General features: G+C 45.4%; 7 non-coding genes and 1 pseudogene across 7 annotated transcripts; 3 read left to right on the forward strand and 5 right to left on the reverse strand.

Annotated features, from left to right (window-relative positions):
- Nucleotides 1-312: 312 nt before the first annotated feature.
- LOC138235418 (U5 spliceosomal RNA) lies at nt 313-429 on the forward strand. The gene has a single exon (XR_011188140.1). It is a non-coding gene; the product is annotated as a U5 spliceosomal RNA (small nuclear RNA).
- Nucleotides 430-8,112: 7,683 nt separating this feature from the next.
- Nucleotides 8,113-8,194, reverse strand: trnay-aua (transfer RNA tyrosine (anticodon AUA)). The gene has a single exon. It is a non-coding gene; the product is annotated as a tRNA-Tyr (tRNA).
- Nucleotides 8,195-8,984: 790 nt separating this feature from the next.
- On the reverse strand, nt 8,985-9,126 carry LOC138235407 (U4 spliceosomal RNA). The gene has a single exon (XR_011188129.1). It is a non-coding gene; the product is annotated as a U4 spliceosomal RNA (small nuclear RNA).
- Nucleotides 9,127-9,244: 118 nt separating this feature from the next.
- On the reverse strand, nt 9,245-9,358 carry LOC138235423 (U5 spliceosomal RNA). The gene has a single exon (XR_011188145.1). It is a non-coding gene; the product is annotated as a U5 spliceosomal RNA (small nuclear RNA).
- A 2,148-nt stretch (nt 9,359-11,506) lies between these two features.
- LOC138235392 (U1 spliceosomal RNA) lies at nt 11,507-11,670 on the forward strand. Its single transcript, XR_011188115.1, has one exon. It is a non-coding gene; the product is annotated as a U1 spliceosomal RNA (small nuclear RNA).
- A 637-nt stretch (nt 11,671-12,307) lies between these two features.
- LOC138235408 (5S ribosomal RNA) lies at nt 12,308-12,426 on the reverse strand. The gene has a single exon (XR_011188130.1). It is a non-coding gene; the product is annotated as a 5S ribosomal RNA (ribosomal RNA).
- Nucleotides 12,427-13,387: 961 nt separating this feature from the next.
- On the reverse strand, nt 13,388-13,496 carry LOC138235389 (5S ribosomal RNA; annotated as a pseudogene).
- A 1,219-nt stretch (nt 13,497-14,715) lies between these two features.
- Nucleotides 14,716-14,857, forward strand: LOC138235403 (U4 spliceosomal RNA). Its single transcript, XR_011188125.1, has one exon. It is a non-coding gene; the product is annotated as a U4 spliceosomal RNA (small nuclear RNA).
- The last annotated feature ends 13,079 nt before the right edge of the window (nt 14,858-27,936 follow it).

A 27,936-nucleotide genomic window follows, 5' to 3' on the forward strand; every position in this document is an offset into this window, starting at 1 on the left:
CATTTTCATGTCCGGACGGGGAGACTTTATCATTCTGACATGAAGCCACCCTTAAGTCCTCTGAGGCGTGTCTGTCTGCAAGGCTTGTATTTTGGAAATGTTTTTTTGAAACAGAGAACGACTTTGAAATAGGCTTCCGGATTGGGCACGCCCGCACGGATTGGGCACGCCCGCAAGCCGAGAGCCACAGGCGATGAGCCCGGAGCTGAACGGGCCCCACTGGCTCGTTTGTAAGGCCAGGTGCATTGCCAACCACGACCGTCAGGGCAGAGGCTTTGAAGGCGGCCTGGGCTCCTGCAGCTGTGCAGCCACGCACTTTGGTTTCTCTTCATTTCGTACAAATCTTTCGCTTTTTACTAAAGATTTCCGTGGAGAGGAGCATGAATGAGCTCCATGCAATTTTTGTGCTTCCCTGCCTTCGGGTGGGGCGCAGCTGGGCTGGTCAAAGAGAGAAAACAACAACGCTTACAATCGCTCTTGTTATGGCGACTGTGGCCGTCTGCTCTGCGAGTCCTCGGTCTCCGCCCGTCTGATTGGCGCTCTCTTCTTTGGGGGGCGGGAAGTGTCCGGCCGCAGGGGATCTTCGGACCTCGCTTTGCATAGCGGCTTCCCAGAGTGCGTCGTTTCCGGCACAGTGTGGCCGGGTGTTTTCCGAGTTATCGCACGGATTGGGCACGCCCGCAAGCCAAGAGCCACAGGCGATGAGCCCGGAGCTGAACGGGCCCCACGGTGGAAAGAACGCATGGGTTCTAATCCCATCCTCGTTGCTCTCCATGTCTGACACGTGTGCCCGTTCGACGTTGGCCTTCCTGCCGTTTGCTCCGGTACTAGAGCCGTACATTTTCTAGCGGTGGCTGAACATGGTATAGTAGGTTAACGTCGGTATCGAGCAGTAACAGTAACAGTATTTACGTGCCGCTGCTGCCAAGTGGCTCTGGGTTGAGACTGCGTTTTCACTTACTTGCAACGCAAAAGGAGAAAGCGATTTTTGACAGTCTCTCGAGAGACTGCGCTAGGTGTTTAGGGATAGACTTTGTCAGTTCCCCCTGGGATGATGGCCTCTCAAATAGTTTGTGATTCCTATAGACGTTTATACAGTAGAAGCCTGCTTCGTGGCTTAAATCCAAGCTAAGGAAACGAGTTAGAGGTCTGATGCAGAACTGCAAATTCAATGAACGGGAACACTACAGTACATTGCACTGTATGTGTGAGGAAAGCTGCCCCCTTCTGTCCCTTGTCGACCGAACAGAGGACTGTAAAAGATACCGCCAAGAAACTTTAGGATGCCGGTTGGAATCCAGCTCCAAAGAAGCCCCTTTGGGTGTTATGTCATCAAAAAGTAAGAACAGCGAATCTCCCTTTGATCAAAAGCGCAACAGAACTGTTTTCCGTGGAGCAGGTTTCAGACCTGTAGACCTGTTTTATTTGTAGGGCAGGGCGCATTCCCAAATGCGAATCTCCTGTTTTAGAAATGCTTTGGGCGGCGTGAAGTGAAAATAAGAAATGGGCTCCAGATGCACATGGAAGCAATCAAGTGTTTGATCCGAGCTGTTTCAAAGACTGCTCAAGAGCTTTCCTTTCACAGAGGCGCAACGATTAATGATGGGGGTGCACCCTTCAATGCGCCTTACGACGCTAGGGAGTGATTGAGAGGATTCGTAGCGTGTGCTCATTTCCCTCTATTCCCCGTGTTGCGGTGGTAGAATGACGTAAATTACTGCTTCGACACGTAATGGCATTATAATCAATTGCAGGAGCTGAGGGCTTTTGTTTTGTTTCGTTTTCCATGGCGTTCGTAAGCGCGCAAATCAAAGGCAATTCCTGCGTCTAACAGGAATTCATGTCTGCACGAATGCTTTTGAAAGTGCAGTGTGGTGCAGCTTGTAAAATCCTTGTCCACATTTGTGGTTTGTTGATGTTTTTTCTGTCTGCCAAAGTTGCATTTTGACATCCGGACTGGGGGACTTTATCATTTGAACGTGAAGCCAGCCTTAAACCCTCTGAGGCGTGTCTGTCTGCCGGCACGAATCTTGTGAAAGGTATTTTTTTTTTAACGGAGAGTGACTTTAAAAAGGTTTCCGCAGCCACCTCGCACTCCGTGTTAGATTATAGGAGGAATGCGGCGGCAATGAGCTCGCTTTTGTCGTGGCCGAGTGGTTAAGGCGATGGACTCGAAATGGGTTGGGGACTCTCTGCGCCGGTTCGGAATTTGCCGACTCCAGCGTCTGCCGCACGTCGCCTTGTGCCTGAGCGGCAAAGTCAAAGTGCCGCTTCTCCTTTCCCGGTACAATAAAAACGCTAAATCGCTTGGCCCCGCTGCCATGGAAAGCAATTCTTCAGATAACCACACTTTTTGCGTTCGCACCTCTGGTGCTCTACTTATGCCTTTGAAAACCTACGAATAAAGCTGTAAGAACCGACACGATGTGTAGGTGCTCTTAAAGCACGCAGTAAAGAACTGTTAACAGCAAGGGTTTCAGTGGGTTAACTGAGGAGAAGGCGTGATCGCTAATTGTTGACTTTTTATTTGGTGTTAGAAACACTCTTACTGTGCATGACGTGCAACAAATGTAGCCACAGAAATTGCATCACGCTTTCATGTATGCTATAGCAGACACCAACGTTGCCTAGATAGAAAACCGAAATAGCCGTGGGTTTGCTTGCTGGTCTGAAGGATCTTTCTTCGAATCTTTATCATTTGTCAATGAAAGTAAAAGGTGCTGCAATCTCATACGTTCAGAATCAAACCCGCAGCTGTTGTTCGACTTTATTTCTTGACTAATTACAACTGAGTGTCGCATGAGCAGTTACGTAAACTTGTCTGGTATATTTGAACACAAATGCCGTTCTTCAATTAAAACTAACAGTACATTGTCAGGGACATTCAGTTCTATACAAACAAGAGACAGACAAGAGAATATTTCTACCTTTCATGTGGACTACGTGTTGACTTACTGATCGGAATAATTGAAAAGTTCGGGTTCATAGCCGATGCAGTGCGTGCTAATTAGAACAACAGCAACGCTGAGCTCTCAGCACCGTACTGAGCCCAGGTGATTTTCTAAAGCTGTCAGGTGCAGTTCATTTACATGAAGGAAATCTCTTACTGAGTACGATTACAATGCAGTAAGTAGCACAGACTACTAAGGGGAGTAGCCCGATGCGTTTAAAAACCAGCCAAGCCAGACAGGAGTCGAACCTGCAATCTCCTGATCCGTAGTCAGACGCTTTATCCATTGCGCCACTGGCCCTCGTGTGACACTGCAGGACTGTAACCCAGTGAGATCAGCACTGCAACTAGTAAAATACCCCCGGTCCATTCTTTTCCAAAAGTGAGAAACACCTGTTTTCTACATTTTGTCTGTTTTAAAACCATATCTCTTTAAACCAAACCAAGAGTTTGTCTTTTGCACTGATATTCTGATTCATTTCGATTTCAAAGAAAAAAAAAACATTATCTTCCAAAGCATCATAAAATTGTCCCTTCTTCCAGACTCCAGGTGTGCAGATCACAGAATCCGTAATGAGCTTCCTCCATCAAGCAAAGTACCTGAACATGACTCTGTCTTCATAAAAGCGCCCCTGTAATAAAGAAATTAAATCCAAAATCAAGAGGGCAGCTGCCTACTGAAGTTCAAGAAGTCATCAATTTTAACCTAGCAACACATTAAAGGCTGCATCTATACAAGTACGATTCTAGAAATCCTCACCAGATTACGTTTTAAGAAGGAACTGCGCCTCAGGTTCCGCCGAGATCTTAACTCGGATGGTAGGATTCAGAGCCCGGAGTGTGGACTGATGGCGCACGGAGGGTCCACATACTGTGGATCCCGCAGTGATCTTCCGCGTGTTCAAACCGCCAGCGTGTGACTCCCCTGTCCCCGTGACCTCATTGCTCTGCTCTTGCCTCTGTGCAGCCGAGCCCGACTCATGGTAAAGTGGAAAAAAATATGCCCTCAACGTGAGATTTACTCTGGAGCGAGGATAGATGTTACCTTTTTATCGTTGAACAGGATGTATGTGATGTGGCAACTAGGTTCAATTTTGATTCCTGCGGCGATTCCTGTGTCTACCACTAATGTAAGAGCTATTTCAAGTGTGGCGTTGTGCGGCTTTTCAAATGCTCAACAGGATGACTTCGCATGCACGTGTGCTTTCATGCAGTCGTGTGTGCAACCATGTCTGCTTATGTGCAAACGGGCGTGGTTTCATGTATGCAAAAAACTTTCCTGGGCTCTTCTGAAGCACATAAAATTATTTGGAGGTATACATTTGTCTTGTTTTCCTCTTAGGCTCTAGAGTTGATAACTTTTTTTTAGGATTCTAGCTTTCTCCCCTTGCAGGCATCGGGCACAGAGGACCTCATGGTTTTCCTAAAAATCTTTTTTTTTGTGTTCCTTGTTGTTCCAAACTTAATTTTAATCACTTTTAATTAGATATTTTATTAAAAATAGTGCAAAAAATGACTAATTTCACTAAAAATAATGTAATATAAAACTGATGTTTTTAACTTTATTGTAGTGTTTTAGAAACTACTATGTCTTCAAAAATGGTTATTTTTCATTCCTAGGAATGAAAGCTGTTGTTATATGATGTTTATTTTCAAATTTTGAAAAAATCAAAGGATTCTAGCTTTCTCCCCTTGCAGGCATCGGACACAGAGAACCTCATGGTTTTCCTAAAAATCATTTGTTATGTTCCCTGGTGTTCCAAACTTAGTTTTAATCAATTTTAATTTGTTATTATGTTAAAAACAGGGTAATAAGTTTCTAAATGGACTATAAATAATGTCATATTGTCTGCTATAAAACTGATGTTTTCAACTCCATTGTAGAGATTCTAGAATCAACTAATAGAGAATTAAAATAAAAAAGGGCATAAGAAGACATTACCAACAACGACCACAAGACGGAGATGTTGTCTAGACATTACCAACAACGACCACAAAATGGAGATATTGTCCAAAGAGCCAAGAAGGGCAAAGCCGCGATAAGGAGATTGCGGTCAGAATGCACATCCGGATCCCAAACAGAATCTCTAGTAAAATATGATCATTTGTGAAACAGGCAAATGAGTGTCTGCTACAATATGATTGCTACACATCTGCATTTGTTGGTATTTAAGGAGTAAGAGTGCAGGCGGTTTAAACCTGCGATCCAGTGTGTTGAAGTATTTCACAACACTACCCCTAGCACATCTGGAAATAATTCCTCATAATGATTATTGCCCTGGGCATGTACCAAAAAATCAGTGAGCATATACATATATTGCTGTGTTGAAGCTAGAGACACAGAATAAGTGCAAACACATCCTAAATACAGTGTTCCTGCACCTTGACCTCATCCAGAATGTATCGTTTTTTGAAAGGGATTGCTGTCAGAATGCACAACTGAATCCCAAACAGAATCTCTAGTCAAATATGATCATTTGTGAAACAGGCAAATGAGTCTCTCAGGTGCCCATTGCTCATTTTCAGACACATTTATGCAATACTTTCACCATGCGTTGAGCAATAGGGATTAAAGATACCAGAGGTAAGGTTTAAAAGTGATTCTGAGGTGCAACACATCAGCGAAACAGCTAGGCATCTGAAATGCGGGGTTTGAGAGCCCTTCAGGGAACACCGTACCCTAAAGGTACCAGAAGTCCACTAGTATAAGCATTAAGTCACTGTCAGCCCTGTTGCAATGTGATTGCTACATATCTTCATTTCTTTGGTTTTTAAGGAGTAAGAGTGCAGGGGGTCTAAATCTGCGATCCAGTTTGTTGAAGTATTTCACAACACTACCTGTAGGCCGTCTGGAAATAAATCCTCATTCTGATTATTGACCTGGGCATGTACCAATAAATCACTGAGCATATATATATATCACTGTGTTGAAGCTAGAGACCTGTATGTAATATGATGCTAAAATGTCATTTTCACATATATTAATGTATTAAATGATTGCTTATGCTTTATAAACAAATCTAATTAAAATAAAATCTTAAGTTTTGTATTTATCTTGTACCATAGAACATGATTTTCTTTGTATTTCAAGCCCACAAAGTGTCCAAATGACGCACTACATGATAAAAGGAAGATTATCACATGCATATCTGTATAATCTTCCTCATGAATATGCATTCCTTTCATTACCTTTTAATTTTTAAAATGAACTCAAGTTGTGTAAAATGTAATAATTTAAGTAGAATAGATTCAAATAATGATCCAGTGTGTTGCACTACTTCACTGCTTCACTGTTCTATGCCGTCTGGAAATAAATCCTCAGACTGCTTACTGCCCTGGGCTTGTACCAATAAATTACAGGAGCACATCTATATATCACTGCGTTGAAGCAGGAGACACACAATAACTGCAAACACATCCTAAATACAGTGTTCCAGCACCCTTGACCTCATCCAGAACGTATCATTTCTTGAAAGGGATTGCTGTCCGAATGCACATCTGAATCCCAAACATAATCTCTAGTAAAATACGATCATTTGTGAAACAGGCAAATGACTGTCTCAGGGGCCCATTCCTCATTCTCAAGACACATGAATGCAGTACATACACCATGCATTGAGCAATAGGGATTAAAGACACCACAGGTAGGGTTAGAAGTCATTCTGACTATATACAAAAATATTGGACTCATATTCTTATGATGGCAGACATGATGCTGCATTTAAAACCAGGGTTAATGGACATTATATGACTGTCAATTCTGTTTTGTTTTGGGGACTCTTGGCTGCCTATGTGGTACAGTGCAGCGTGAAGGAAACATTTTCCAAAACTGTGTCAGCTCAAAAGTTGTAAGAAAACCTCTCCAGCTGCTTTAACTCTCTTCATTTTTGTCATTTAATGTGACAATCGATGTATAACTGGATCCTCACATATGCAAATGGTGAGGCTCCAGTTCGACACCCAGTTCGACACCACTTTACAGTATATGACAAAAGCATGGCAGACTGTGCCGGACCGGCAGATAACTTCCGCTTATTTTTACCATATTAAACATTGGAAATCCTCCCACTTGCATTTGTGACACTTGATTTTGGCTCCACCTAAGACACTCTTAAATCTTCAAAAACTTTTCTCTTCTCCCGCAACACTCTTGTCTGTCGGCACTGTGTGGCAGAGTTGCATGACAACCCATCTCACCACGGAAAGGAACCTAACAGCTTTGGTAAGAGAGGAGAAAAGGACCCAGCCCGTAAGGGGATCAAACCCGCAACCTTGGCGCTATTAGCACCACGCTCTAACCAACTGAGCTAACCGGCCTCACGACAGTGCTCCTCTCTGTGCTGCAAAAAATCAAACTCAGGGAATTTCTTTTGTCCTCCTTTGAATAGAAAGCCGTGTAATTCAGTGTACGGGCTTTCCCGTGCAGTTTCATGGTTCTTGTAACCCATATCCTACACTGGCCTGAAGTGCCCCCCCATTTCACAGCATTTTTCAGCTGATTTAAAATGTACCTAAAGGAGAAGCATTATTGAAGACCATCAATTACCAAGAGCTTTTGTCAAAGGTTTTGGTGGTTATTTTTAATGACCACAGACCACTATGACCTCGGTTTTACATCTCATCCAAAAGACAGCGCCCTTTTACAACACAGCTTCTCCGTCACTATATTGGGAGATTGGGACCCGCACAGACCTCAGAGTGAGCGCCTCCCCGCTGGCCCCATTAACACCGCTTCCAGCTGGAAGCTTTGTTTTTCCCTGTAGCTCACCCTTATCCAGGTACTGACCTGGCTCACACCTGCTTAGCTTCAGTGGGTTTTCAGTTGCGAGTTGCAAAAGTTGGGATGCAAGTGATGGAGCCGTTCGCTGCAAAAGCCACTGCATTGGCCAGGAATCGAAACCAAGCCTCCTGCATGGCAGGCGAGAGTTCTAACAATGAACCACCAATGCTCAGTGCCTGTACCTTCAAAAAAGACGCTTTTTTGGTGCTCTGTGCAAAAAGCGTCGACATCTGCTTCCAGCTGCAAAATGCCATTCGCGGACGCTGAATAATTTATTTCCAAGGCAGCGGGTACAAGCGATTGGGCGTTTTAAAACCACCAGGAACAGCAAAGAGGCGCGCTTCTTTGCTTGCGCCGGAACACACCGACTGAAGGCAGACAACGTAGTCGGCAGGATTCGAACCTGCGCGGGGAGACCCCAATGGATTTATAGTCCATCGCCTTAGCCACTCGGCCACGACTACAGCAAACCCCGCCCCCGCTGCGTTCTTGCTACAATCTTACCTGGATCGCGAGGCGCCGGCGGAAGCCTTTCAAAGTCGTTCTCCGTTTCAAAAAAACATTTCCAAAATACAAGCCTTGCAGACAGACACACCTCAGAGGACTTAAGGGTGGCTTCATGTCGGAATGATAAAGTCTCCCCGTCCGGACATGAAAATGCCACTTTGTTACACACAAAAAAAGAATCAACAACAGAGAAATGCCCACAACAGCTATACACAGAAAACATGCAGGACACTGCTCATGATGTTTCCCGAGCCGAAACACAGTGCGTTTTTCCAAGCCATTTGACAAAGCCCGCCCACTGAAAACTGCAGCAGATCGTGTAAAGACGTTCAACTTTGTAACTACTGCACGCACAGAAAGCAGAATAAATTCATCTTTTCAAACTGTCAAAGGTTTGCTTTGCGAATGCTGCAGGACATCGCACAATCTCTTTTGAACGGGGACAAACCATTTCTTATGGGGCGCATTAAGTACAGACGTTTAAAAAGCTCCACTCATGCCGACGATGCAGCATGAAGAAGCGCAACCTAAAGTTTGACAGACAAAAGCCGGGCGCCGCTACGAGCAATATGAAATCAAACTGACAGCACACGGCGTTTCGCGCTGACTCAAAAGTGATCTCGACAGACGCTGTTCTCTGCATAACGCTGAAAGAGCTAAAGAGCGGTTCTGTTGAGACGTAACAAGCTCGTTTCTTTCTACCATGATGTTACCATGACAAAATCTGTCTTTAAACACCTTCCTCATTCTCTGACGAGACTGTCAAAAATTGCTTTCGCCGATTGCATTGCAAACAGGCGGAAGCGGGGTTTTGGGAAAAGTTTTCAACTAGCAATAATCGCGCCTCGACTAAACCTCACAGGCTACGATACTGCCACTGCGCAAAGCTAACGGTTGCCAGGCAACCACGGGGATCCTAGGGAAATCGTTATCAATCGTCTCATGGCATGTCATTGCTGAAATGCTTCATATTTGTGTTTTCTCTCTTTGACTAGCCCAGCTACGCCCCACTAGAAGTCAGATAAGCATAAAAATTGCATGGAACTCATTCATGCTCCTCTCCACGGAAATTTTTAGTAAAAGGCGAAAGATTTGTATGAGATGAAGAGAAACCAGAGTACATAGCTGAACAGCTGTAGGAGCCCAGGCCGCCTTCAAGGCCTCTGCCCTGCCGGTCGTGGTTGGCAATGCACCTGGCCTTACAAATGAGCCAGTGGGGCCCGTTCAGCTCCGGGCTCATCGCCTGCGGCTCTCGGTTTGCGAGCGTGCCCAATCCGTGCGATAACTCGGAAAACACCTGGCCATACTGTGCCGGAAACGACGCACTCTGGGAAGCCGCTATGCAAAGCGAGGTCCCAAGATCCCCTGCAGCCGGACACTTCCTGCCCCCCAAAGAAAAGAGCGCCAATCAGACAGGCGGAGACCGAGACCCAACCCTGCTTAGCTTCCGAGATCAGACGTGTTCAGGGTGGTGTGGCCATAAGCGAAAGCCTTGGTGCTTGACTCGCTACTTGAAGCTGTGTGTGGCGGGGGCTCCGTGCCCCCCGAGCGGGACTGAAGGATCGTTCGTGTGCAACTCTTTGGAAAGGAGCTGCTTTCCAAATCGCATTGCGTGCCTGGATGTTGGCGAATGCGCTCCCTTGTGTTGGCTCGTCCCGCACTGGAGGAGGACCAGGCAAGTCTTCACAAGACAAAAACCTCCAGTGCACAGCACTCTGGAAACATTTCGGGGCTTTCGCGTGTTTATTTCAGCACGTAAAGCGCACCGGTCCAACACGTCGGCCGGGCGCGCAGCGCCTCCGCCCTCTTGTGGCCTTGCGGCGTCAGAGCAAGAGGCTCCTTCTCGCTGCCCTTCCGCTGTGTTGCAGGGCCCCGAGAGGGAATCCGGACCGCGCACTTTGTGGGGGGCGGGGGACCGCGTTTGCGCTCTGCCCCCGGTCTCTTGCGCGAGTACTAAATCTCACGGACAGGGGGGCCTTGTCATTGATTGTTACAGGTGAGACGGGGATTAGGAGGAGACCCCGACTGATGGGTAAAGGGGAGCACTTACACCAGAGGGACACCCCCGGCGTCTCTTTTTGAGAGACGCCCTGGGGTTTCCTAATGGCCAAGGAGGGTCAGAACCTCGGTTTGACGCCTCCCCCGAAGGACGGCGCCTGTTTGTGCAGCAGAGTGTCGCCATCAGGAGGCTGGGGCGTAAGAGAGCCACACAGCCCGCAGGGTGAGCGCTCCCTACTGGTCCCAGTCACACCTCTTGCAGGAGCAGCAGCAACCGGAGCTTTTCCGGGGGGGAATCTCCCATCCGGGTGCCGGCCAGGCTCACACCTGCTGGGCTGCCCCGGGGGTGAGCCCAGTCGAGAGTCGCAGGGCCAGATCTAGCCACCGGGGAGAAACGATACAAGTGAAGGATTGCTCGGCTCTCGGCACTTGAAAAGACCGACAAATGTCTCGTTCCCGCCGGGGCTGAATGTACCCGCATGTGTGGTGTCGTCTTCTTCCCCCGCCCCGCTGTGTTTGCTGTATTGTCTCTGAAGCCGGCCCCCCCCGAGACGAGACGGGCTGTTCCTGTGCCCCAATTAACACTTTACAGGTGCCATTCCCCGGCATTGTGGCCATTGTCGGTGCTCACACGCGATAAGATAAGGCGGAGGAGAGCGGGGCATGCCCAGCGGCAGACATTCAAGGAGGGGGCAGTGCGAGGTGAGGTGAGGTGCGACACGCCGGAGCCCCGACGCAGCTAATGCGGAGCACTTGTTGGACTGGCATCGAAAGGACGTGTGCGCACGGAGCGAGCCTTCCCTGCGGCGGAGCGCGGGAACTTTCTCCCCCCCTCCCGCTGCAGGAGTTGTGTGCACTGCAGCGGTGCCGAGAGAAAAGCACAGAAGGTAGCAGGCTCTGGAGAGCAGGTAAGAGACGGAGCCTTGTGGGCAGGCGAGCAGGCCTGTTTTTTGGAAATTGCTGAAAAGGTTTGTTCGGTGTGTGGCAGGCGCACGTCGCGAGCTTGCGTGGCGATCTGCTGGTCTGGAGTTATGCAAATGAGGCCGAATTGCATCCCGGGACATGCTGCGAATGCGCAACGGCGACTGCAGATGTGTAGGAAACGGCGCGCTCGTTTCTCGTTTTGCCCACACTTTTGAGTGTTAGTGTGGCGTGTGAGTGTGTGAAAGAGTGGGCCCAGCAGGAGGCGGTGGCGTGCGGGGCGAGGAGGTGGCCTAGGCTGCGCGATTTGTGCTGTGGGTGCGGGCCGCTTGCAGGGGCCTGTACAACTCATACTTACCTGGCAGGGGAGATACCTTGATCAAGAAGGAGGTTCACCCAGGGCGAGGCTCGGCCATTGCACTCCGGCTGTGCTGACCCCTGCGAAATCCCCAAATGTGGGAATCTCGACTGCATCATTTCTGGTAGTGGGGGACTGCGTTCGCGCTCTCCCCTGATGTGCTTGGTCCAAAATCAGATACGGGAGGGTTAGGACACCACGAGCTGCGTGGCTGCAGAAGGATCCCGTTTCGAAAGGAGTGGACGCCGCTGCTGGTTCTCGCTGGCTTTTAGTTAGGGGTCCGGAGAAGCATCTCAAGCTAGTTCCACTACTCCTTCCGGACGTTCATTCCCTTTTCAAAGTCAGTCGTTTTGCTGTAGTCTGCGTTCTTTAGGCTGATTATCGAGGTTAGCCTTTATTTGGTCATGGGGGGCCTCGGTACTGTATGCTGAGTCTAAAGACAGTTTCACCCGTTTTCTGATTGCTCGGTTCTGTACCAGTGCAGACATGTCAAACAGTGAATGGCTGTACCTCTATTGTATCCGTGCTCAATGAATGAAATCGGTAACAAATGAATATATGTCTAGTTATACGAAAAACGAGTGGTTTATCGACTCATCTTCATTTGCAGATTTAGAGGCAGCTTCGATATTTGTTTTACAGACGGGTTTTTTTCTTTTGAATATGGGTCACACACATGCCACAGCAACAAAACATCTCTAGAGATGAGGCTAAAGATCACCTTTCCATCCTGCAGGTTTTCCTCCCAAAGCCTACGGCACCAACGGCGACCCCTGCTGGCCGGGAGAGCAAAAGCTTACAGCACCTGGTATTCCCAGGCGGTCTCCCATCCAAGTACTAACCAGGCCCAACCCTGCTTAGCTTCTGAGATCAGACGAGATCGGGCGTGTTCAGGGTGGTGTGGCCATAAGCAAAAGCCTTGGTGCTTGACTCGCTACTTGAAGCTGTGTGTGGCGGGGGCTCCGTGCCCCCCGAGCGGGACTGAAGGATCGTTCGTGTGCAACTCTTTGGAAAGGAGCTGCTTTCCAAATCGCATTGCGTGCCTGGATGTTGGCGAATGCGCTCCCTTGTGTTGGCTCGTCCCGCACTGGAGGAGGACAAACAATCTGCACGGAGGAGCACCAGGCAAGTCTTCACAAGACAAAAACCTCCAGTGCACAGCACTCTGGAAACATTTCGGGGCTTTCGCGTGTTTATTTCAGCACGTTACAGGTGCCATTCCCCGGCATTGTGGCCATTGTCGGTGCTCACACGCGATAAGATAAGGCGGAGGAGAGCGGGGCATGCCCAGCGGCAGACATTCAAGGAGGGGGCAGTGCGAGGTGAGGTGAGGTGCGACACGCCGGAGCCCCGACGCAGCTAATGCGGAGCACTTGTTGGACTGGCATCGAAAGGACGTGTGCACACGGAGCGAGCCTTCCCTGCGGCGGAGCGCGGGAACTTTCTCCCCCCCTCCCGCTGCAGGAGTTGTGTGCACTGCAGCGGTGCCGAGAGAAAAGCACAGAAGGTAGCAGGCTCTGGAGAGCAGGTAAGAGACGGAGCCTTGTGGGCAGGCGAGCAGGCCCGTTTTTTGGAAATTGCTGAAAAGGTTTGTTCGGTGTGTGGCAGGCGCACGTCGCGAGCTTGCGTGGTGATCTGCTGGTCTGGAGTTATGCAAATGAGGCCGAATTGCATCCCGGGACATGCTGCGAATGCGCAACGGCGACTGCAGATGTTTAGGAAACGGCGCGCTCGTTTTCTCGTTTTGCCCACACTTTTGAGTGTTAGTGTGGCGTGTGAGTGTGTGAAAGAGTGGGCCCAGCAGGAGGCGGTGGCGTGCGGGGCGAGGAGGTGTCCTAGGCTGCGCGATTTGTGCTGTGGCCGGGAGAACAAACGCTTACAGCACCTGGTATTCCCAGGGGGTCTCCCATCCAAGTACTAACCAGGCCCAACCCTGCTTAGCTTCCGAGATCAGACGTGTTCAGGGTGGTGGGGCCATAACCGAAAGCCTTGGTGCTTGACTCGCTACTTGAAGCTGTGTGTGGCGGGGGCTCCGTGCCCCCCGAGCGGGACTGAAGGATCGTTCGTGTGCAACTCTTTGGAAAGGAGCTGCTTTCCAAATCGCATTGCGTGCCTGGATGTTGGCGAATGCGCTCCCTTGTGTTGGCTCGTCCCGCACTGGAGGAGGACAAACAATCTGCACGGAGGAGCACCAGGCAAGTCTTCAGTGCACAGCACTCTGGAAACATTTCGGGGCTGTCGCATGTTTATTTCAGCACGTAAAGCGCACCGGTCCAACACGTCGGCCGGGCGCGCGGCACCAATATACGATTGAGGTATCTTAGAGTTCTCCTTCGAAGACCCAGCACTCTCTTTTCTTTTCCCAGTGTTACTCATATCGGACTTTTTAAACCTAAAAAATAATCGTTTTTTTTTCTTTCAATTATAACTGAAGTTTAAACAACTAGTGTTAAGTCCTTATTTTTCTGTAGTCAAAAAAAGCAAAAATTAACATTCAGGTCATGAAAAACTCAAAAAAACTCCCCAACCACTAAACTTTACCTCCCACCTGAGCGCCATCTTGAACGCCCCTACCACCAGAGAATGCTCACGATTTCGGAAGCTGTCTCCGGGACGTGCTGATTCCACACATCCTGAATAAATCATGATATTGTTAGTTGCTGTAGCTAGACGTTCAAATGAGTTTCATGGCCAGATGGACTGTTTCCTCCAGCGGTATAGTATTGCAGTGAGACAGCACGATGCCTGCAAGACTATGTCACGCTAAACGCCACAGATTGTGTTTGTCCGTTCTTGTCAGTCGTCCCGAAGCCACGGGAAGTGGGACACAAACATGCTGCAATGCTTTCAAGACGTTAGGATTTGTTTGTGCAACATCCAAGAAGAGTACTTGTGGCTTGAATGTGAACTGTACGTGCTCGCCCCCTTTCCTCTGTAGTGCATGAGTTCCTCCCGGCATGCCCTTCGTCATTGTTCTGTCATCTTGTATTTAAAGGGTTGTATTTCTGCTGCTGAAAATAAGCAACGGTTTTCTCACAACGCCCTTTGTTCCCAACGGAGCCCTTGTCTGTCATGAAATTCTTCAAAACCTCAAGCTAGAAGAAGAAGAAGACGACAAATATGAAGCGTTATAGCAACGACATGCCATGAGACGATCGATAACGATTTCCATAGGATCCCCGCGGTTGCCTAGCAACCGTCAACTTTGCGCAGTGGCAGTATCGTAGCCTGTGAGGTTTAGCCGAGGCGCGATTATTGCTAGTTGAAAACTTTGCCCAATACCCCGCTTCCGCCGGTTTGCAATACAATCGGCGAAAGCAATTTTTGACAGTCTCGTCAGAGACTGAGCAAGGTGTTTAAAGACAGATTTGGTCACGGTGATATCATGGTAGAAAGAAACGAGCTTTAGCTCTTTCAGCTTTATGCAGAGAACAGCGTCTGTCGAGATTACTTTTGTGTCAGCGCGAAACGCCGTGTGCTGTCAGTATGATTTCATATTGCTCGTAGCGGGGCCTGGCTTTTGTCTGTCAAACGTTAGGTTGCGCTTCTTCATGCTGCATCGTCGGCATGAGTGGAGCATTTTAAACGTCTGTACTTACTGCGCCCCATAAGAAAAACACGTTTCACACCCTGCTGAAAAACACGTTTTGACCCTTTCTGCACACTGGGGTTAAGGGCTGAGTGTGTTGGCACTTCTGAGCCTTGCTGTTACAAGTATATTCAGCTGTCTGAAAAAACGTGTTTATTTCGGGCTGAAAAACACGTTTTGAAAAGTGTGATGTTACTGCCCCATAACTTACATGGGGTTGACCAAACTTACAGAAACATGTTTATTTCTGCTGAAAAACACGTTTTGACCCTTTCTGCACACTGGGGTTAAGGGCTGAGTGTGTTGGCTCTTCTGAGCCTTGCTGTTACAAGTATATTCACCTGTCTGAAAAAACGTGTTTATTTCGGGCTGAAAAACACGTTTTGAAAAGTGTGATGTTACTGCCCCATAACTTACATGGGGTTGACCAAACTTGCAGAAACATGTTTATTTCTGCTGAAAAACACGTTTTGACCCTTTCTGCACACTGGGGTTAAGGGCTGAGTGTGTTGGCACTTCTGAGCCTTGCTGTTACAAGTATATTCAGCTGTCTGAAAAAACGTGTTTATTTCGGGCTGAAAAACACGTTTTGAAAAGTGTGATGTTACTGCCCCATAACTTACATGGGGTTGACCAAACTTACAGAAACATGTTTATTTCTGCTGAAAAACACGTTTTGACCCTTTCTGCACACTGGGGTTAAGGGCTGAGTGTGTTGGCTCTTCTGAGCCTTGCTGTTACAAGTATATTCACCTGTCTGAAAAAACGTGTTTATTTCGGGCTGAAAAACACGTTTTGAAAAGTGTGATGTTACTGCCCCATAACTTACATGGGGTTGACCAAACTTGCAGAAACATGTTTATTTCTGCTGAAAAACACGTTTTGACCCTTTCTGCACACTGGGGTTAAGGGCTGAGTGTGTTGGCTCTTCTGAGCCTTGCTGTTACAAGTAGATTCACCTGTCTGAAAAAACGTGTTTATTTCGGGCTGAAAAACACGTTTTGAAAAGTGTGATGTTACTGCCCCATAACTTACATGGGGTTGACCAAACTTGCAGAAACATGTTTATTTCTGCTGAAAAACACGTTTTGACCCTTTCTGCACACTGGGGTTAAGGGCTGAGTGTGTTGGCTCTTCTGAGCCTTGCTGTTACAAGTAGATTCAGCTGTCTGAAAAAACGTGTTTATTTCGGGCTGAAAAACACGTTTTGAAAAGTGTGATGTTACTGCCCCATAACTTACATGGGGTTGACCAAACTTGCAGAAACATGTTTATTTCTGCTGAAAAACACGTTTTGACACTTTCTGTACACTGGGGTTAAGGGCTGAGTGTGTGGGCTCTTCTGAGCCTTGCTGTTACAAGGAGATTCAGTTGTCTGAAAAAACGCGTTTATTTCGGGCTGAAAAACACGTTTTGAAAAGTGTGATGTTACTGCCCCATAACTTACATGGGGTTGACCAAACTTGCAGAAACATGTTTATTTCTGCTGAAAAACACGTTTTGACACTTTCTGTACACTGGGGTTAAGGGTTGAGTGTGTGGGCACTTCTGAGCCTTGCTGTTACAAGTAGATTCAGTTGCCTGAAAAAACGCGTTTATTTCTGGCTGAAAAACACGTTTTGAAAAGTGTGATGTTACTGCCCCATAACTTACATGGGGTTGACCAAACTTGCAGAAACATGTTTATTTCTGCTGAAAAACACGTTTTGACCCTTTCTGCACACTGGGGTTAAGGGCTGAGTGTGTTGGCACTTCTGAGCCTTGCTGTTACAAGTATATTCAGCTGTCTGAAAAAACGTGTTTATTTCGGGCTGAAAAACACGTTTTGAAAAGTGTGATGTTACTGCCCCATAACTTACATGGGGTTGACCAAACTTACAGAAACATGTTTATTTCTGCTGAAAAACACGTTTTGACCCTTTCTGCACACTGGGGTTAAGGGCTGAGTGTGTTGGCTCTTCTGAGCCTTGCTGTTACAAGTAGATTCAGCTGTCTGAAAAAACGTGTTTAATTCAGAATGAAAAAACACGTATTGAAAAGTGTGATGTTACTGCCCCATAACTTACATGGGGTTGACCAAACTTGCAGAAACATGTTTATTTCTGCTGAAAAACACGTTTTGACACTTTCTGTACACTGGGGTTAAGGGTTGAGTGTGTGGGCACTTCTGAGCCTTGCTGTTACAAGTAGATTCAGTTGCCTGAAAAAACGCGTTTATTTCTGGCTGAAAAACACGTTTTGAAAAGTGTGATGTTACTGCCCCATAACTTACATGGGGTTGACCAAACTTGCAGAAACATGTTTATTTCTGCTGAAAAACACGTTTTGACCCTTTCTGCACACTGGGGTTAAGGGCTGAGTGTGTTGGCACTTCTGAGCCTTGCTGTTACAAGTATATTCAGCTGTCTGAAAAAACGTGTTTATTTCGGGCTGAAAAACACGTTTTGAGAAGTGTGATGTTACTGCCCCATAACTTACATGGGGTTGACCAAACTTGCAGAAACATGTTTATTTCTGCTGAAAAACACGTTTTGACACTTTCTGTACACTGGGGTTAAGGGCTGAGTGTGTGGGCTCTTCTGAGCCTTGCTGTTACAAGGAGATTCAGTTGCCTGAAAAAACGCGTTTATTTCGGGCTGAAATACACGTTTTGAAAAGTGTGATGTCACTGCCCGATAACTTACATGGGGTTGACCAAACTTGCAGAAACATGTTTATTTCTGCTGAAAAACACGTTTTGACCCTTTCTGCACACTGGGGTTAAGGGCTGAGTGTGTTGGCACTTCTGAGCCTTGCTGTTACAAGTATATTCAGCTGTCTGAAAAAACGTGTTTATTTCGGGCTGAAAAACACGTTTTGAAAAGTGTGATGTTACTGCCCCATAACTTACATGGGGTTGACCAAACTTGCAGAAACATGTTTATTTCTGCTGAAAAACACGTTTTGACCCTTTCTGCACACTGGGGTTAAGGGTTGAGTGTGTGGGCACTTCTGAGCCTTGCTGTTACAAGTAGATTCAGTTATTTGAAAAAACGCGTTTATTTCGGGCTGAAAAACACGTTTTGAAAAGTGTGATGTTACTGCCCCATAACTTACATGGGGTTGACCAAACTTGCAGAAACATGTTTATTTCTGCTGAAAAACACGTTTTGACAATTTCTGCACACTGGGGTTAAGGGCTGAGTGTGTGGGCTCTTTTGAGCCTTGCTGTTACAAGGAGATTCAGTTGCCTGAAAAAACGCGTTTATTTCGGGCTGAAAAACACGTTTTGAAAAGTGTGATGTTACTGCCCCATAACTTACATGGGGTTGACCAAACTTGCAGAAACATGTTTATTTCTGCTGAAAAACACGTTTTGACACTTTCTGTACACTGGGGTTAAGGGTTGAGTGTGTGGGCACTTCTGAGCCTTTCTGTTACAAGTAGATTCAGTTGCCTGAAAAAACGCGTTTATTTCTGGCTGAAAAACACGTTTTGAAAAGTGTGATGTTACTGCCCCATAACTTACATGGGGTTGACCAAACTTGCAGAAACATGTTTATTTCTGCTGAAAAACACGTTTTGACCCTTTCTGCACACTGGGGTTAAGGGCTGAGTGTGTTGGCACTTCTGAGCCTTGCTGTTACAAGTATATTCAGCTGTCTGAAAAAACGTGTTTATTTCGGGCTGAAAAACACGTTTTGAAAAGTGTGATGTTACTGCCCCATAACTTACATGGGGTTGACCAAACTTGCAGAAACATGTTTATTTCTGCTGAAAAACACGTTTTGACACTTTCTGTACACTGGGGTTAAGGGCTGAGTGTGTGGGCTCTTCTGAGCCTTGCTGTTACAAGGAGATTCAGTTGCCTGAAAAAACGCGTTTATTTCGGGCTGAAATACACGTTTTGAAAAGTGTGATGTCACTGCCCGATAACTTACATGGGGTTGACCAAACTTGCAGAAACATGTTTATTTCTGCTGAAAAACACGTTTTGACCCTTTCTGCACACTGGGGTTAAGGGTTGAGTGTGTGGGCACTTCTGAGCATTGCTGTTACAAGTAGATTCAGTTGTCTGAAAAAACGCGTTTATTTCGGGCTGAAAAACACGTTTTGAAAAGTGTGATGTTACTGCCCCATAACTTACATGGGGTTGACCAAACTTGCAGAAACATGTTTATTTCTGCTGAAAAACACGTTTTGACCCTTTCTGCACACTGGGGTTAAGGGCTGAGTGTGTTGGCACTTCAGAGCCTTGCTGTTACAAGTAGATTCAGCTGTCTGAAAAAACGTGTTTATTTCGGGCTGAAAAACACGTTTTGAAAAGTGTGATGTTACTGCCCCATAACTTACATGGGGTTGACCAAACTTGCAGAAACATGTTTATTTCTGCTGAAAAACACTTTTTGACACTTTCTGTACACTGGGGTTAAGGGTTGAGTGTGTGGGCACTTCTGAGCCTTGCTGTTACAAGTAGATTCAGTTGTCTGAAAAAACGCGTTTATTTCGGGCTGTAAAACACGTTTTGAAAAGTGTGATGTTACTGCCCCATAACTTACATGGGGTTGACCAAACTTGCAGAAACATGTTTATTTCTGCTGAAAAACACGTTTTGACCCTTTCTGCACACTGGGGTTAAGGGTTGAGTGTGTGGGCACTTCTGAGCCTTGCTGTTACAAGTATATTCAGTTGTCTGAAAAAACGCGTTTATTTCGGGCTGAAAAACACGTTTTGAAAAGTGTGATGTTACTGCCCCATAACTTACATGGGGTTGACCAAACTTACAGAAACATGTTTATTTCTGCTGAAAAACACGTTTTGACAATTTCTGCACACTGGGGTTAAGGGCTGAGTGTGTTGGCACTTCTGAGCCTTGCTGTTACAAGTATATTCAGCTGTCTGAAAAAACGTGTTTATTTCGGGCTGAAAAACACGTTTTGAAAAGTGTGATGTTACTGCCCCATAACTTACATGGGGTTGACCAAACTTGCAGAAACATGTTTATTTCTGCTGAAAAACACGTTTTGACACTTTCTGTACACTGGGGTTAAGGGCTGAGTGTGTGGGCTCTTCTGAGCCTTGCTGTTACAAGGAGATTCAGTTGCCTGAAAAAACGCGTTTATTTCGGGCTGAAATACACGTTTTGAAAAGTGTGATGTCACTGCCCGATAACTTACATGGGGTTGACCAAACTTGCAGAAACATGTTTATTTCTGCTGAAAAACACGTTTTGACCCTTTCTGCACACTGGGGTTAAGGGTTGAGTGTGTGGGCACTTCTGAGCATTGCTGTTACAAGTAGATTCAGTTGTCTGAAAAAACGCGTTTATTTCGGCCTGAAAAACACGTTTTGAAAACTGTGATGTTACTGCCCCATAACTTACATGGGGTTGACCAAACTTGCAGAAACATGTTTATTTCTGCTGAAAAACACGTTTTGACCCTTTCTGCACACTGGGGTTAAGGGCTGAGTGTGTTGGCACTTCTGAGCCTTGCTGTTACAAGTAGATTCAGCTGTCTGAAAAAACGTGTTTATTTCGGGCTGAAAAACACGTTTTGAAAAGTGTGATGTTACTGCCCCATAACTTACATGGGGTTGACCAAACTTGCAGAAACATGTTTATTTCTGCTGAAAAACACGTTTTGACACTTTCTGTACACTGGGGTTAAGGGCTGAGTGTGTGGGCTCTTCTGAGCCTTGCTGTTACAAGGAGATTCAGTTGCCTGAAAAAACGCGTTTATTTCGGGCTGAAATACACGTTTTGAAAAGTGTGATGTCACTGCCCGATAACTTACATGGGGTTGACCAAACTTGCAGAAACATGTTTATTTCTGCTGAAAAACACGTTTTGACCCTTTCTGCACACTGGGGTTAAGGGCTGAGTGTGTTGGCACTTCTGAGCCTTGCTGTTACAAGTATATTCAGCTGTCTGAAAAAACGTGTTTATTTCGGGCTGAAAAACACGTTTTGAAAAGTGTGATGTTACTGCCCCATAACTTACATGGGGTTGACCAAACTTGCAGAAACATGTTTATTTCTGCTGAAAAACACGTTTTGACCCTTTCTGCACACTGGGGTTAAGGGTTGAGTGTGTGGGCACTTCTGAGCCTTGCTGTTACAAGTAGATTCAGTTATTTGAAAAAACGCGTTTATTTCGGGCTGAAAAACACGTTTTGAAAAGTGTGATGTTACTGCCCCATAACTTACATGGGGTTGACCAAACTTGCAGAAACATGTTTATTTCTGCTGAAAAACACGTTTTGACAATTTCTGCACACTGGGGTTAAGGGCTGAGTGTGTGGGCTCTTTTGAGCCTTGCTGTTACAAGGAGATTCAGTTGCCTGAAAAAACGCGTTTATTTCGGGCTGAAAAACACGTTTTGAAAAGTGTGATGTTACTGCCCCATAACTTACATGGGGTTGACCAAACTTGCAGAAACATGTTTATTTCTGCTGAAAAACACGTTTTGACACTTTCTGTACACTGGGGTTAAGGGTTGAGTGTGTGGGCACTTCTGAGCCTTGCTGTTACAAGTAGATTCAGTTATTTGAAAAAACGCGTTTATTTCTGGCTGAAAAACACGTTTTGAAAAGTGTGATGTTACTGCCCCATAACTTACATGGGGTTGACCAAACTTGCAGAAACATGTTTATTTCTGCTGAAAAACACGTTTTGACCCTTTCTGCACACTGGGGTTAAGGGCTGAGTGTGTTGGCTCTTCTGAGCCTTGCTGTTACAAGTAGATTCAGCTGTCTGAAAAAACGTGTTTATTTCGGGCTGAAAAACACGTTTTGAAAAGTGTGATGTTACTGCCCCATAACTTACATGGGGTTGACCAAACTTGCAGAAACATGTTTATTTCTGCTGAAAAACACGTTTTGACACTTTCTGTACACTGGGGTTAAGGGCTGAGTGTGTGGGCTCTTCTGAGCCTTGCTGTTACAAGGAGATTCAGTTGTCTGAAAAAACGCGTTTATTTCGGGCTGAAAAACACGTTTTGAAAAGTGTGATGTTACTGCCCCATAACTTACATGGGGTTGACCAAACTTGCAGAAACATGTTTATTTCTGCTGAAAAACACGTTTTGACACTTTCTGTACACTGGGGTTAAGGGTTGAGTGTGTGGGCACTTCTGAGCCTTGCTGTTACAAGTAGATTCAGTTGCCTGAAAAAACGCGTTTATTTCTGGCTGAAAAACACGTTTTGAAAAGTGTGATGTTACTGCCCCATAACTTACATGGGGTTGACCAAACTTGCAGAAACATGTTTATTTCTGCTGAAAAACACGTTTTGACCCTTTCTGCACACTGGGGTTAAGGGCTGAGTGTGTTGGCACTTCTGAGCCTTGCTGTTACAAGTATATTCAGCTGTCTGAAAAAACGTGTTTATTTCGGGCTGAAAAACACGTTTTGAAAAGTGTGATGTTACTGCCCCATAACTTACATGGGGTTGACCAAACTTACAGAAACATGTTTATTTCTGCTGAAAAACACGTTTTGACCCTTTCTGCACACTGGGGTTAAGGGCTGAGTGTGTTGGCTCTTCTGAGCCTTGCTGTTACAAGTAGATTCAGCTGTCTGAAAAAACGTGTTTAATTCAGAATGAAAAAACACGTATTGAAAAGTGTGATGTTACTGCCCCATAACTTACATGGGGTTGACCAAACTTGCAGAAACATGTTTATTTCTGCTGAAAAACACGTTTTGACACTTTCTGTACACTGGGGTTAAGGGTTGAGTGTGTGGGCACTTCTGAGCCTTGCTGTTACAAGTAGATTCAGTTGCCTGAAAAAACGCGTTTATTTCTGGCTGAAAAACACGTTTTGAAAAGTGTGATGTTACTGCCCCATAACTTACATGGGGTTGACCAAACTTGCAGAAACATGTTTATTTCTGCTGAAAAACACGTTTTGACCCTTTCTGCACACTGGGGTTAAGGGCTGAGTGTGTTGGCACTTCTGAGCCTTGCTGTTACAAGTATATTCAGCTGTCTGAAAAAACGTGTTTATTTCGGGCTGAAAAACACGTTTTGAAAAGTGTGATGTTACTGCCCCATAACTTACATGGGGTTGACCAAACTTGCAGAAACATGTTTATTTCTGCTGAAAAACACGTTTTGACACTTTCTGTACACTGGGGTTAAGGGCTGAGTGTGTGGGCTCTTCTGAGCCTTGCTGTTACAAGGAGATTCAGTTGCCTGAAAAAACGCGTTTATTTCGGGCTGAAATACACGTTTTGAAAAGTGTGATGTCACTGCCCGATAACTTACATGGGGTTGACCAAACTTGCAGAAACATGTTTATTTCTGCTGAAAAACACGTTTTGACCCTTTCTGCACACTGGGGTTAAGGGCTGAGTGTGTTGGCACTTCTGAGCCTTGCTGTTACAAGTATATTCAGCTGTCTGAAAAAACGTGTTTATTTCGGGCTGAAAAACACGTTTTGAAAAGTGTGATGTTACTGCCCCATAACTTACATGGGGTTGACCAAACTTGCAGAAACATGTTTATTTCTGCTGAAAAACACGTTTTGACCCTTTCTGCACACTGGGGTTAAGGGTTGAGTGTGTGGGCACTTCTGAGCCTTGCTGTTACAAGTAGATTCAGTTATTTGAAAAAACGCGTTTATTTCGGGCTGAAAAACACGTTTTGAAAAGTGTGATGTTACTGCCCCATAACTTACATGGGGTTGACCAAACTTGCAGAAACATGTTTATTTCTGCTGAAAAACACGTTTTGACAATTTCTGCACACTGGGGTTAAGGGCTGAGTGTGTGGGCTCTTTTGAGCCTTGCTGTTACAAGGAGATTCAGTTGCCTGAAAAAACGCGTTTATTTCGGGCTGAAAAACACGTTTTGAAAAGTGTGATGTTACTGCCCCATAACTTACATGGGGTTGACCAAACTTGCAGAAACATGTTTATTTCTGCTGAAAAACACGTTTTGACACTTTCTGTACACTGGGGTTAAGGGTTGAGTGTGTGGGCACTTCTGAGCCTTTCTGTTACAAGTAGATTCAGTTGCCTGAAAAAACGCGTTTATTTCTGGCTGAAAAACACGTTTTGAAAAGTGTGATGTTACTGCCCCATAACTTACATGGGGTTGACCAAACTTGCAGAAACATGTTTATTTCTGCTGAAAAACACGTTTTGACCCTTTCTGCACACTGGGGTTAAGGGCTGAGTGTGTTGGCACTTCTGAGCCTTGCTGTTACAAGTATATTCAGCTGTCTGAAAAAACGTGTTTATTTCGGGCTGAAAAACACGTTTTGAAAAGTGTGATGTTACTGCCCCATAACTTACATGGGGTTGACCAAACTTGCAGAAACATGTTTATTTCTGCTGAAAAACACGTTTTGACACTTTCTGTACACTGGGGTTAAGGGCTGAGTGTGTGGGCTCTTCTGAGCCTTGCTGTTACAAGGAGATTCAGTTGCCTGAAAAAACGCGTTTATTTCGGGCTGAAATACACGTTTTGAAAAGTGTGATGTCACTGCCCGATAACTTACATGGGGTTGACCAAACTTGCAGAAACATGTTTATTTCTGCTGAAAAACACGTTTTGACCCTTTCTGCACACTGGGGTTAAGGGTTGAGTGTGTGGGCACTTCTGAGCATTGCTGTTACAAGTAGATTCAGTTGTCTGAAAAAACGCGTTTATTTCGGGCTGAAAAACACGTTTTGAAAAGTGTGATGTTACTGCCCCATAACTTACATGGGGTTGACCAAACTTGCAGAAACATGTTTATTTCTGCTGAAAAACACGTTTTGACCCTTTCTGCACACTGGGGTTAAGGGCTGAGTGTGTTGGCACTTCTGAGCCTTGCTGTTACAAGTAGATTCAGCTGTCTGAAAAAACGTGTTTATTTCGGGCTGAAAAACACGTTTTGAAAAGTGTGATGTTACTGCCCCATAACTTACATGGGGTTGACCAAACTTGCAGAAACATGTTTATTTCTGCTGAAAAACACTTTTTGACACTTTCTGTACACTGGGGTTAAGGGTTGAGTGTGTGGGCACTTCTGAGCCTTGCTGTTACAAGTAGATTCAGTTGTCTGAAAAAACGCGTTTATTTCGGGCTGTAAAACACGTTTTGAAAAGTGTGATGTTACTGCCCCATAACTTACATGGGGTTGACCAAACTTGCAGAAACATGTTTATTTCTGCTGAAAAACACGTTTTGACCCTTTCTGCACACTGGGGTTAAGGGTTGAGTGTGTGGGCACTTCTGAGCCTTGCTGTTACAAGTATATTCAGTTGTCTGAAAAAACGCGTTTATTTCGGGCTGAAAAACACGTTTTGAAAAGTGTGATGTTACTGCCCCATAACTTACATGGGGTTGACCAAACTTACAGAAACATGTTTATTTCTGCTGAAAAACACGTTTTGACAATTTCTGCACACTGGGGTTAAGGGCTGAGTGTGTTGGCACTTCTGAGCCTTGCTGTTACAAGTATATTCAGCTGTCTGAAAAAACGTGTTTATTTCGGGCTGAAAAACACGTTTTGAAAAGTGTGATGTTACTGCCCCATAACTTACATGGGGTTGACCAAACTTGCAGAAACATGTTTATTTCTGCTGAAAAACACGTTTTGACACTTTCTGTACACTGGGGTTAAGGGCTGAGTGTGTGGGCTCTTCTGAGCCTTGCTGTTACAAGGAGATTCAGTTGCCTGAAAAAACGCGTTTATTTCGGGCTGAAATACACGTTTTGAAAAGTGTGATGTCACTGCCCGATAACTTACATGGGGTTGACCAAACTTGCAGAAACATGTTTATTTCTGCTGAAAAACACGTTTTGACCCTTTCTGCACACTGGGGTTAAGGGTTGAGTGTGTGGGCACTTCTGAGCATTGCTGTTACAAGTAGATTCAGTTGTCTGAAAAAACGCGTTTATTTCGGCCTGAAAAACACGTTTTGAAAACTGTGATGTTACTGCCCCATAACTTACATGGGGTTGACCAAACTTGCAGAAACATGTTTATTTCTGCTGAAAAACACGTTTTGACCCTTTCTGCACACTGGGGTTAAGGGCTGAGTGTGTTGGCACTTCTGAGCCTTGCTGTTACAAGTAGATTCAGCTGTCTGAAAAAACGTGTTTATTTCGGGCTGAAAAACACGTTTTGAAAAGTGTGATGTTACTGCCCCATAACTTACATGGGGTTGACCAAACTTGCAGAAACATGTTTATTTCTGCTGAAAAACACGTTTTGACACTTTCTGTACACTGGGGTTAAGGGTTGAGTGTGTTGGCTCTTCTGAGCCTTGCTGTTACAAGTAGATTCAGTTATTTGAAAAAACGCGTTTATTTCGGGCTGAAAAACACGTTTTGAAAAGTGTGATGTTACTGCCCCATAACTTACATGGGGTTGACCAAACTTGCAGAAACATGTTTATTTCTGCTGAAAAACACGTTTTGACAATTTCTGCACACTGGGGTTAAGGGCTGAGTGTGTGGGCTCTTTTGAGCCTTGCTGTTACAAGGAGATTCAGTTGCCTGAAAAAACGCGTTTATTTCGGGCTGAAAAACACGTTTTGAAAAGTGTGATGTTACTGCCCCATAACTTACATGGGGTTGACCAAACTTGCAGAAACATGTTTATTTCTGCTGAAAAACACGTTTTGACACTTTCTGTACACTGGGGTTAAGGGTTGAGTGTGTGGGCACTTCTGAGCCTTTCTGTTACAAGTAGATTCAGTTGCCTGAAAAAACGCGTTTATTTCTGGCTGAAAAACACGTTTTGAAAAGTGTGATGTTACTGCCCCATAACTTACATGGGGTTGACCAAACTTGCAGAAACATGTTTATTTCTGCTGAAAAACACGTTTTGACCCTTTCTGCACACTGGGGTTAAGGGCTGAGTGTGTTGGCACTTCTGAGCCTTGCTGTTACAAGTATATTCAGCTGTCTGAAAAAACGTGTTTATTTCGGGCTGAAAAACACGTTTTGAAAAGTGTGATGTTACTGCCCCATAACTTACATGGGGTTGACCAAACTTGCAGAAACATGTTTATTTCTGCTGAAAAACACGTTTTGACACTTTCTGTACACTGGGGTTAAGGGCTGAGTGTGTGGGCTCTTCTGAGCCTTGCTGTTACAAGGAGATTCAGTTGCCTGAAAAAACGCGTTTATTTCGGGCTGAAATACACGTTTTGAAAAGTGTGATGTCACTGCCCGATAACTTACATGGGGTTGACCAAACTTGCAGAAACATGTTTATTTCTGCTGAAAAACACGTTTTGACCCTTTCTGCACACTGGGGTTAAGGGTTGAGTGTGTGGGCACTTCTGAGCATTGCTGTTACAAGTAGATTCAGTTGTCTGAAAAAACGCGTTTATTTCGGGCTGAAAAACACGTTTTGAAAAGTGTGATGTTACTGCCCCATAACTTACATGGGGTTGACCAAACTTGCAGAAACATGTTTATTTCTGCTGAAAAACACGTTTTGACCCTTTCTGCACACTGGGGTTAAGGGCTGAGTGTGTTGGCACTTCTGAGCCTTGCTGTTACAAGTAGATTCAGCTGTCTGAAAAAACGTGTTTATTTCGGGCTGAAAAACACGTTTTGAAAAGTGTGATGTTACTGCCCCATAACTTACATGGGGTTGACCAAACTTGCAGAAACATGTTTATTTCTGCTGAAAAACACTTTTTGACACTTTCTGTACACTGGGGTTAAGGGTTGAGTGTGTGGGCACTTCTGAGCCTTGCTGTTACAAGTAGATTCAGTTGTCTGAAAAAACGCGTTTATTTCGGGCTGTAAAACACGTTTTGAAAAGTGTGATGTTACTGCCCCATAACTTACATGGGGTTGACCAAACTTGCAGAAACATGTTTATTTCTGCTGAAAAACACGTTT

Source organism: Lepisosteus oculatus, unplaced genomic scaffold, assembly GCF_040954835.1.
Source record: "Lepisosteus oculatus isolate fLepOcu1 unplaced genomic scaffold, fLepOcu1.hap2 HAP2_SCAFFOLD_79, whole genome shotgun sequence".
NCBI lineage: Eukaryota > Metazoa > Chordata > Actinopteri > Semionotiformes > Lepisosteidae > Lepisosteus > Lepisosteus oculatus.